At 34.0% G+C, this 12,500-nt stretch overlaps 1 protein-coding gene across 1 annotated transcript in view; it reads left to right on the top strand.

Moving 5' to 3' along the window:
* Positions 1 to 12,500, top strand: part of LOC136853053 (uncharacterized) — a 524,065-nt gene that overhangs the window by 64,934 nt on the left and 446,631 nt on the right. The gene's annotated exons all lie outside the window — the stretch shown is intronic.

The following is a 12,500-nucleotide window of genomic DNA, read 5'->3' as shown; positions in this document are numbered from 1 at the left end:
AAATAAACACTGCAGATGTCAGTTGACTAACACCTAGTGAGAAATTTTCCATTTGTTTATTTATTTTTATTTTTATTTTATTTATTTATTTATTTTTTGTTATCCAAATTTTTTTTAGTTCTGGCTTTGCCCATCTTGGGGCTCACCAGGAAAGTTTGTGTCTCGTTTGGAAGACTTCCACTAAAGGAGAGATTTTGCCAAGAACATTTTTGTTTTGACGTCTAAAAAGATTTCCAGAAAATATAACACTTTTAGTAAGAAATAAATAAACGTGTTTCCTATTCGTAGAGTAAATAAATAAATTTATCTAATAAGAAAAAATAACTGTGTTAAGAAAATTAAGAAAATGTTTTTCAACAGTGAACAGAAATGATTTTAGCTCTCTATTTAGGAAAGAAGCAACTCATACCTTTCAATGTAGGAAATAAGTACTCATTTTCTCGTTATAGAAAAAATATAAAAGAAATGAACCAATCTTTCACAAAGAAAATACCCATCCCTTTCTATCCAAAGAAATAACTCCTGCCTCTTTCTCTTTCGAAAAGAAAAAAAGAAAAAAAATCTCTCCAGAAAGGCTACCAACTCTTGCTTCATCCACCATAGACTTGGAACACAAATGATCGTAATTGAGATATATTTCAAATACTGCCTGGAACAAGAACACGGACGTTCATACTGGCAGCTATAAATTTAGATTTAAACCGTCTACTGCCCCCGTCTGTACCCGTCGGGAAGGATAGGTGGGGGGAAGGCATACTGGTAGTTTGGCTAGGGATGGTTGGGGGGGAGGGGGACTTCTGTGTCTCTCAGGGGAGGATGAAATATGGAGAGCCTGGCTGAATCTGGGCGACATATAGACGCGCGGTTGCTTTGCTTACATGCATGCGCGTATATACGCATCCGCGCGCGCGCACACGCAGACAGACGCTTGCCTTTCACTAATGCATGTAGTCGTTTTGCTGCTGTAGTATTTCTCTCTCCCATGTGGAGTTTATTGCACGGTGTGGTCTTTGTGGGGATGATCTTGGTGTATTAGTGTGCCATTTGTAGATTTGCAGCCGTTTAAAGATTGTTTTGGTCTTGTTGATAGGTGTGTCATAATATACATCTATATATATATATATATATATATATATATATATATATATATATATATATATATATATATATATATATATATATATATATATATATATATATATATATATATATATATATATATATATATATATATTTTATATATGTGTGTATATATATGTATATATTTATATATATTTTATATATATATATATAAATATATATATATATATATATATATATATATATATATATATATATATATAATATATACATGTTTATTATGACACACTTATCCACAAGACCAAAACAATCTTTAAACGGCTACAAATGGCACACTAATATATATATATATATATATATATATATATATATATATATATATATATATATATATATATATATATATATATATATATATATATACACACACACACACACACATATAATATATATATCTATATCTATCTCACACACACACACACACACACACACACACACACACACACACACACACACACACACACACACACACGTAGTATATTACACGCACGTGAGCACAACAGAGAGTGAGAGAAACATCATGCACAGGGGAAAGTTATTTGCCCATGCACCTGTGCTGCTGCTGCTGCAGAACTCTGCCGGACAATTACAGTCGCTCTCCGAATTGAATCTGGTTTTGTTATTGCAAAATTCACGGAAGCGAGGCGTCTCCATTGAATCTTTCCTCGTTGCTGCTACTGCTGCTTCAGTTGTAGCTGATAGCAGCGGATATCACCGGGTGTTGCAGGTCGGTGGACATCGCACCTTTAAAACGAGTAGGGTGTAAATGCGAGAGAAATGTTTGTAGGTGATATCAAGAGCATTGGAGACTTGTCCATCTAAATTACAATCGGCGTTTGGGTTTCGTGTCGACACTTAAATCCCGGACGTTCGGTTTGCTTTATTGAGGGCCGTTTGGTCTTATTATTATTATTATTATTATTATTATTATTATTATTATTATTATTATTGTTGTTGTTGTTTTTGTTATTTGACTGGAAATTCTGACTCGTGGATGGTGGAGGCTTATTTCAAAAAATAATATACTTATTATTATTATTATTATTATTATTATTATTATTATTATTATTATTATTAAACAACATTGTTTGATTTGAATTTCTGACACGCGGATGGTGGAGGCTTACTTAAAAAAAATTTATAATTATTATTATATATTATTATTATTATTATTATTATTATTATTATTATTATTATTATTATTAGTGTTTGAATGGAATTTCTGATACGCGGATTTTGGGGGCATATTTCAATAAATAATATACAATTTTTGTCATAGAAATAGTTGGTAAATAGTTATAGATAGGCATGCAACCTTAAATGATAGATGTTGTTGTTTTAGATTGAGCTGGCTTTATGCCAACATGAGCTCTTTCACATAGAGCAGCCCGTAAGTGTCATATACGATATTTGAAGTGAAAGTTAAATAGCGATTTATTGGGTCTTGCAAGTGGTTGTTGAATGACGTTAAACCCCGTGGTTAATGAAATTATATAAATTGAATTTTCCACGTATCAGATGAGTAAATTTCATCTTCATCCCGTACGTGAATTAGGCCTACATTAAACAAAGGTAATAGAGTGATGTAAAGTTTGCGTGAATGAAATAAAAAATTGTACTGGGTATTAAAATGGCATTAAGTCTTTTTTTTTATAAATTTATTTTTTATCGCTCGTACATTGATGACGTCTGATAAGCTTTCTGCTCCCAGTTTATTCATATACATATTTTTTTTCTTTCTTTTTTTACGGATTACTAAGCATCGTGAGATGGGTAGGAATTTTGTTACGTTTTCTTGTGCGTGAATAATGAATGAAAATATATACCTTTTGTGTACCAAACATGAATAAATGACTTTGAATTTCGTTTTGCTTGTTTACGAATGAAATTAGACTTTGCTCGATCTTCGTTGTTGAATAAAATGATTTTTGTTTGTCGTGTCCATGGGTGGTGAATGAATAGAACTTTTAGAAATCTAATATTTATTTAATGGTCACAGTTGTTTTCATACACTCGGGTGATAAATGATTGAAACTTTTATTTTTTATATTTACTTACGTTAAAGAGATTACCATAAACTTCTAGTGAATTATATAATTATATAACATTGTATCATATTATTACATGCTATTCAATTTATACGCAATTGAATTGGGGCATGTAACAATGCTGCACTAGTCTTTGTCCTGTCCTTATTTATTTGTTTACCAGAACTCGTGAATTTTTTCAGCTGTCGCCGGTGCGTCGCTCTAATGTTGTGTTTCCTAGAAATGTCATTTTGAAAAACAGTGTTTGTGGATCATCGGCACGGCAGATTCTCTCTCTCTCTCTTTCTCTCTCTCTCTCTCTCTCTCTCTCCGGTTGGCAAGAGGCTGTAATTATGCGTAACGCTGATCTGTTTGGATTAAGAGGGACTTTATCAGCGAGTAAACTCTCTTTCTCTCTCTCTCTCTCTCTCTCTCTCTCTCTCTCTCTCTCTCTCTCTCTCTCTCTCTCTCTGTTATCTGGAATGTGAACAGCTGTAATCAGTAGGTCAGGTAAACCATCCAGTATTGAAAATGGAGAGAGAGAGAGAGAGAGAGAGAGAGAGAGAGAGAGAGAGTGTGGGAATAACAGGTGTTTGGTAAAATGGAGTTTGTATAGATATTGATGTTTAAAAACTATATTATTATTATTATTATTATTATTATTATTATTATTATTATTATTATTATTACTGTGTGCTATTTAGATTACCTTGTGGTACAGTGAATAATATTAATGTAATAATAATAAACGAAGTCCACTTTTTAGTTGTCTTGGTAATTGTTACTGAGATATGCGGTGACATTCAGTTGATTTTCATGGTAATAACAGAGCTATCTATATGCATGCCATTATCAATTTGATAATATTCGTTGTAGCTGTTATTACAGGGGGAAGGCTTGAAGCTATTTTCGTTTTTTTTATCAGAACAAATTTACGCCAAAGTTTTTTATCAGAACAAAATTACGCCAAAATTTTTTTATCAGAACGCCAAGTTTTTTTTATCAGAACAAATTTACGCCAAAGTTTTTTTTATCAGAACAAATTTACGCCAAAGTTTGGTTATATCATATTTACGCTAAAGTTTTTTTATCAACAAATTTACTCCAACCTTTTTTTTTTTAGAACAAATTCACGCCAAACTTTTTTATCAGAACAAATTTACCCCAAAGTGTTTTTTATCAAAAATTTACCCAAGAGTTTTTTTTTATCAAAACAAATTTACTCCAAAGTTTTTTTGATCAGAACATATTTACGCCAAAGTTTTTTTTATCAGAACAAACTTACCCCAAAGTTTGATATCAGAACAAATACACCCCAAAGTTTTTCTTTTATCAGAACAAATTTACCTCAAAGTTTTCTTTATCAGAACAAACGTACCCCAAAGTTTTATTTATCAGAACAAATTTATCCCAAAGTTTTTTTATCAGAAATTTGCGCCAAAGTTTTTTTCATCAGAACAAAATTACGCCAAAGTTAAATCGTCGTCAAACTGCAGTCTAAGCGACACGTTCAACAAGAACACCCTCATTACAGTTGTTGAGAGTTGTGGAGTACAGTGCAACGCAGCTTGTTAAGTAACGCATGTGTTCATGTGGCTGTGGGCTGGTTTGTGTGTGTACAGTATGTGGGTGGAAGGGGGAATCATAGTAATAAAGTTGGTGGGGGTTGGGAGAAGGGGGAGGGGATGATGAGTGAGTGGAAAGGGGGTGGGGGATAATGAGAGTTGGAGGTTCACACTGCTAGACCTCCCTCCTCCCCCAAATCCTCGCTGTCGAGCTTCTGAGGAAGAGAAAGTGGAGCCGAGGTATGTGTAATGGATTTAGGGGGATAGCGCGCCCCTCCCCTATCTTCCTCCTTCCCCCACCGGCCTCCATGAGGTCTCCTCCCCCCCTCCTCCTCCAAGAACTTTCATTTGGGTCCTTACTTTTCCGTGTCATTAGTTAGTGCTACGTGTGGAAAAAGGGACCCAGGAGAGAGAGAGAGAGGACAGTGTTAAAAGGAATTTTTGTCTGTGGAGGAGGGCCAGGAGAGGGGTAGGGGATGGGGAGGGGTGGGGAGCGGTATGTGCGGGCGGACACCTGTAGCTGTCACGTGACGCGGTTGACGGCGTGCACATTTTTTTTTTCAGGCGTTTACGGTCTTCTTGAATATGAAGGATTAACTCTGCCATTTTTAGACTGGTTTACAAAACTCGTTCTCGAATTTATCCATCGTTAATTACTATTATTAGCAAGACTTCTTGTGAGTTATACTGTTTGGAAGAGAGGTAATTTTTAAAACTAAGTTGGTCCTATTTCAGTGAGTGTAATTGATAAGCCGTTTTAATTAAGCTCGCATATGTAGTGTAGAAATATGAATAATAAACACATAAGCCGAATCAGACTCAAATACTAATGGTAAAGTAATCTCATAAACTTGACCTACGTATGTATGTATGTATGCATATATATATACAGTATATAGCCTATATATATGTGTGTATATATGTACGTATGTGTGTATGTATGTTGGGAAAACAATCTTACCATGCCGTTTATTAATAAAGAAGGAAAATTCTTAACAAAATATACGAGTGAATGTTTACAAATAAAACCATCAATGCAAGTTGGAACGACTGAGGTAACAGTGCACGATTCTCTGAAGTGGTATTACAGCTGGTCATAAACTTGGTATCGTTGGCATCAGTCATACCCGTCAGGAAGGCTCTTCCACCTTTTTACATCAGATTGATTGACTGTGCAAGTTACCGTGCGTTACAACAAGCAGGGTCACTGACGCCATTAAAAAAAAGGGAATAAGAGACTTATAATAACAGTGGGAAATTAGAAAAGTCACTTATTATCATCTCTAACAGCAAGGTAATCGTAGGTTTTTTTTTTTTTCATTTTAATGAAAAGAAGTCAGTTGGTTACGTGTGTATTTTTACAAAATTTTTGACCGAAGTTGGGTCTAGGTATTATTATTATTATTATTATTATTATTATTATTATTATTATTATTATTATTACGTACTGGGAGGGGGAAAAATAACCTTCTTTAAAGATGAAGATAATGGATAAACAAATCCTTTCTTCATGTGAATCAAATCTTGTCAGTATATTGTTCACAATATATCATTATTTAGTCCACTAGAAAAGTTTATTATTATTATTATTATTATTATTATTATTATTATTATTATTATTATTATTATTATTACGCAATCTTCTATACCTATCCACTTTAATCACGCACACACTTGAAGTCTTCAGAATGGAGAAAGAGCAACCGAGAGAATTGGAATGAGAGAAGAGGGGAGAGAGACGGAAAATACTGGAGGTAATTACACTCCCATTTAGGAGTGGAAAGGGACAGAGGCCAGATAATAAAGAAAAAAGAGGAAAAACTCATCCATTGAGCGTTGGTTGTTCGAAAGGCATTCGGGTGCTGCAAGATATAGAATTAGTGTCAGGTTTACGAAGCACATTGATGTATAATATGGACGAGATTTATTATATATGGCGTTGTATTTTTTAATGTGAGATATTTAGTCATTTAATTTTCATTTTTCAGGATGTTCTTGTCAAGAATACAAAGTAAATGTTCAGTTGTACGTGCGCAAAAATAATTTAAATGGTAACTTTTAAGCATGAATATGTATCATGTATTCAGGTTACATATACGATGTATATTCAGGACACGCCCACAAGAGACAGTTGCAATAATTATAGAGAGTATATTTACTGAACTCATCAAAGAATACAGTGAATATATAATGAAAACGTTTACTAAATTCTTTGACAAATTAAATATACTATATTTTAATTATATGGATTGTTAAAAGGGTTCGCTTATATTTAATTCTGTAAAAATGATTTACCCAACTAATTTCCAGATTAGATAAACAAAAGCTGCAAGGTATATTTGTCAAACTAATTTGCATAATGATTATGCAGAAAGCTACATGAAGAGTTCATCGTACAAATTTATATACAAAAGTTATTCACGAAAATCCAGACTGAAAGTTCATTAATCACACTTTGCTAAATATATTCACATGGTAAAAACACGAAATAAACGAAAGGGCTTTCAAGTCCATTGCCTTGGATTTGACTAAACAATCTTCCATTGCAACAGCGTTGCGTCATTTGAATAGCCATGAATTTCCTTTGCAAATTAAAGGACCTTCTCTCTCATTTTCTTTTAGTATCGGCGAAAGTGGGACGGTCAACCCCATTGGTATACTCATCCCGCACTCCTCAAGTGTCGACTGCTCTCTCTCTCTCTCTCTCTCTCTCTCTCTCTCTCTCTCTCTCTCTCTCTCTCTCCATTTTTATTATTTTTAAATCTCTGTCCACATACAGCAGTACAATATCATTATTCTGTACTTCTCATTTTCTTCTACATTGCCTTTCTTATCTGTCTCCCAGTCTCTCTCTCTCTCTCTCTCTCTCTCTCTCTCTCTCTCTCTCTCTCTCTCTCTCTCTCTCTCTCTCTCTCCTTTCTTTTATTTTATTGCTTTGTAATCTTTGCTTCTCTCTCCACATTCAATAGTGCAACAATAATCTTCTTCACTTTACATTTCCTTCTTCTTCATTATAGTTCTCATTTATTCATCTCTCTCTCTCTCTCTCTCTCTCTCTCTCTCTCTCTCTCTCTCTCTCTCTCTGCCAATGCAGGTCGAGTACAGAACCCGTTCTGAAAATGCAGGTCAGTCAGCAAGGGTGTCATGCCACGCCTCTCTTGTAAACCCCTATCCATCCCACCTCCCCACCAATCACTCCCCCTCCCGAAGTCTCCCTCTCACCCTCCACCAACGCCAACGCGTTCTCTCCCCCCCCCCCACTTCTTCCAGATGCATTCCGGGAGACATGGTTTTGTCTTCGATGTTATTTATTTGTTTGTACGTTTTAGTTTTTGCCCTTTTTTCTTTTTTTTTTAGGGTCCTTGCCACATGTTATTTTCTCAGCTCATTTGTGTTTTTGTTTTGAGTTTTTTCTTTGTAGTTTATTGGAATATTTGTTGGTTAATGTCAATTTAAGCTTGTAGTGTTGTGTCTACAGTGTCCCATTTATTAGTTTTTTTTATACATTGTTTTGTACAATATTTTTATAGTGTTGAGTCCCATTTATGAGTTTTTTTAATACAGTGTTTTGTACAATATTATTTATGAGCTGTTCTTGAAATATACCGATGAAACACACATACAAACATACATGCGTACATACGAGTGCATACACGTACATACGTACAGGAACTTGTGAAGACCTGACCTCGTATCAACACCGGTGTGAACATACAAGTATTTTCCCAGCAAATAAAATAACGGTATTCGAGGAGTTGTAACCCCTGAAATATCACACCATACCCATCTGTTTATCTAGACTAACCCAGTCTTGTGTTAGCACGGGCTCTTGCTCCGCAGCAGCCCGTAAATACACGTAAATACACCATACCATTTTTCGAAAAGATTAAGAAACTGCAATAAAGTAGAAGGAAGTGATTAGGGCAGACCCAACCGCCATTACCCCTCGTTTGCAGAGATGAAGACCTCCCAAAATCTTGGGGCCTGATGGCCCTCATGCTGCCACCGGGCGTCGTCTAAGGGCATGCCAAGGGTTGTAATTAAGATGCCAAGCTTGTCATGGGAATGTGGGTATTCGTAATTACCGCTTGCCACGTCTCTTGCCGTTGTCTAGGGTATGGTACTGGCACGTTCTAGACTGGGTATTGGTATGTGGAGGATGAACTGATGGGAATTTAGTTTGTTTAATAATAATAATAATAATAATAGTGAACCCTGGAGTTTCTGTGAGTCAAATCTCGGTGTGAAGAATAGGTGTTGCATAGTTATGTACTTCCTGTAGGTGTAGGGTTTCATTTAAAAAAAACCTCAGTCTCTGTCTGTCTGTCTTTCTCTCTCTCTCTCTCTCTGGTCGATCGATCAACAAAGTTGAGCAGCGTTGGGGCCTGCTCAGTACGGGGATGGGTGACCACCTGGAAAATATTAAATATATTTGGTGTGATTTTCAAACTTCCGTACCAGATTGTAAGGGGAAATGTTTATTTCTCGTACATTTAATCAGCCAGAAAGCAGCTTCATAATATTCAATTCTCTCTCTCTCTCTCTCTCTCTCTCTCTCTCTCTCTCTCTCTCTCTCTCTCTCTCTCTCTCTCTCTCTCTCTCTCTCTCTCTGTGCTAGACCCACATCAAGGTCATCTTGGGAACAGGCAGCAAAGTAGGTCAGCAAATTCACTTTGTCTCGATTAAATGGTTTAGATTCGGCGCGTTTACAATGGATTGCCTCCAGACGGTGATATTAAGTGGAGATTTTTACGAGTCCGGACCTGGCGAGGGGAGAGACGGAGAGGAATTTTACGCAAGAGACTTGAATGGATAAGTTTTTTTTTCCGCTACCTTTTTTTTCGTGAATTAATGTTATTTTTCGTGTTTTTTGTGTATTTTTTTTTTCTTGAAGGGAAAGGGAGTTTTCTTCTTTTAAATTAAGTTTTTTTTATGAATTAATGTGAATTTTCGTGTTTTTTTGGAAGTGCTTTTAAAATGTTTATTGAATGAAAGGGAATTTTCGTCTTGGGGACTTAAAAAAAAGGCTTTTTAAAATTTTAGTTGAATGGATAAGAAATTTTTTTATTACATGAAGTAAAAGAATTAAATGTACACTGGCTATTTCATATTTTCTGCCGAATTGAAAGAGTGATTTATTTTGTTTTAAGAATATATACGAGGAAAGGTTAGGTTTCTTACGCTAGAAAATTTTGCAAATGAAACGAAAAAAAGCTAATTCACTTTAAACTTGCCCTCTGCCATCCAGGGTCAGTCTCTATCACCAATATTTTAGTTTGAGTATGAAATATATGACATAATTTATGCAAGAGAAATAGTTTTTTTACTCCGAGGTAAATGAGAAGTTACTGTTGCACATCTGTGTAAGACATATTAAACTTTTTTTATTATTTTTTAAATGTAGCGAGTTTTTTATATATGCTAAATGCGATGTTCGAGGTCTATATATATATGTATATATATATATGCAATAATAATAATAATAATAATAATAATAATAATAATAATATAAATTTCTGACTCACATCACGATCGATTTCTGATGTGAGTAAGAAATTTATTTCTGTTTCACACGTGATTGTGTGTTGATTATTTCTAATATATATATATATATATGTATATATATATATATATATATATATATATATATATATATATATATATATATATATGTATATATATATATATTTTCTGACACATCAGGATCGATATCAGATGTGATTGTGTGTTGATTATTTCTAATATATATATCAGAAATTTATTTCTAATTATATATATATATATATATATATTGTATATATATATATATATATATATATATATATATATATATATATATATAATATATATATATACATATTATATAATATATATATATATATATATATATATATATATATATATATATATATATATATATATATCATATATCATATATATACATACATACATACATACACACACATACACTTTCAGATACATATAATGCATACCCAGCAGCTATAAGGACAATCCATAACAATTCCGGATTGAATACCCTCTCAGAAGACTTAATAAATAATATATCTATAATAGCATAGAAATAAATTCACCAGGGATTTAACTGTAAAACAAATGGTGACTATAGACTTTATAAACAATTTTTCTTTTTTTGATAAATGTTATGTAAGAACAAAATGAATGAGAATTGACTTGCAGGAACGTACTCATAGCAACACAGCAATGAAAATTTTATTTCAGGTATTTTGATATTACATACCCTAATAACACAAATTGTATGGTTTGCATCTCTCTCTCTCTCTCTCTCTCTCTCTCTCTCTCTCTCTCTCTCTCTCTCTCTCTCTCTCTCTCTCTCTCTGTAATTGGAGGCCCTTCCCACCCATCTCCATGGACGTGGAACCAATCGACAAATAAAATTTCTCTCTTTCTCTCTCTCGCTTATGAAACCAGCATGACCAAGCCTTTTCCTCACTTTTTTTTTTTTTTTTTTTTTTTTTTTTTTTTTTTTTTTTTTTTTTTGAAAGGGGTATACTCACTTGAAAATACCTCCTTTTTTCCCCTACAGGTCGATAGCCGCATCCCTTTAAAGGTATTTTAACTCCACCTCCTCCTCTTCCTCCTCCTCCTCTCCCGACAAACTCTCCACCCCAATTTTTATTTCAAAATCCTCCTAGATTTTACGAGATTGCTGACTCGGGTTTTTTTAAAACTGCTTGTTCGCAGAAGTGACTTCTGTGGCGATTGGTAGTATTCATGTGTCGTGGATGGAGATATTTGAACAGGATTTTTGTTTACTATGATTTCTCATTTGTTAATTTTAACTTAACGCATCTACTACGACGCTCATTGCAAGTACTGTAACATTTAATAATGCCGATTCCGCTACTATCTCCACTATTAGGATTGGCACCTTGGAATAGCATTTTTATTTATTAAGGTTTTTCAGTTTTCATTCAACTACATGCATCTACTTTGGTCATTTTTAAGCTATTGTACTGTTACTGTTAATGCTATCTCCGCTACGGCAGATCTGAATATCCTTGATAGTGTTATTTCTGATAGTAATGGATCCCCCTCCCAGTTAGGATTCCACCAGAGAGTTACTCTGTCTTTTTCTCACTTCAGCAGTAATATCAGGGTCCCCACTAGGCAAGATTTCAAACCCCCTGATACCAGTGCCATTTAATAGTACAGAATCCGGCTCCAAATTGGGATTCGAAATACTTCCTCTCTATTTATCTCTTTCTCCTTCCCTCTGTATTTACGTCATAATCTTCGTACCATGGAAATTCAGTATTGTGCTCGGTTGCTGAATAGGCGTATTCGATAAGATAGCAGAGAGAGAGAGAGAGAGAGAGAGAGAGAGAGAGAGAGAGAGAGAGAGAGAGAGAGAGAGAGAGAGAGGACGGAAAGGTCGACGGAATATTATATTTTGTATTTTAAAGGTCATATTCAAGACAGCATTTATATTTTATTTTTTTTAGACGACAAGAGAGAAAAACAATTAAGTATTACCAAATTATTTATAAAGGTCATAATTTTCAGACATTATTTTTGAATAGCTTAGTTCGAAAGCAAAGCGAAAGAGAAAATAAATAATTGTTGAAATCAGTTATGTAAGCGTTGGATACAGTTTAATAAATAAATGAAATTTTGTATGTGTATATATATATATATATATATATATATATATATATATATATATATATATATATATATATATATATAGTAGTAGAACAAATTGATAATTTTAGCATAGGAAAGAGAG

The sequence above is a fragment of the Macrobrachium rosenbergii genome, chromosome 26 (genome assembly GCF_040412425.1).
Source record: "Macrobrachium rosenbergii isolate ZJJX-2024 chromosome 26, ASM4041242v1, whole genome shotgun sequence".
Lineage (NCBI taxonomy): Eukaryota > Metazoa > Arthropoda > Malacostraca > Decapoda > Palaemonidae > Macrobrachium > Macrobrachium rosenbergii.
This window is presented reverse-complemented; position numbering and strand designations above follow the sequence as displayed.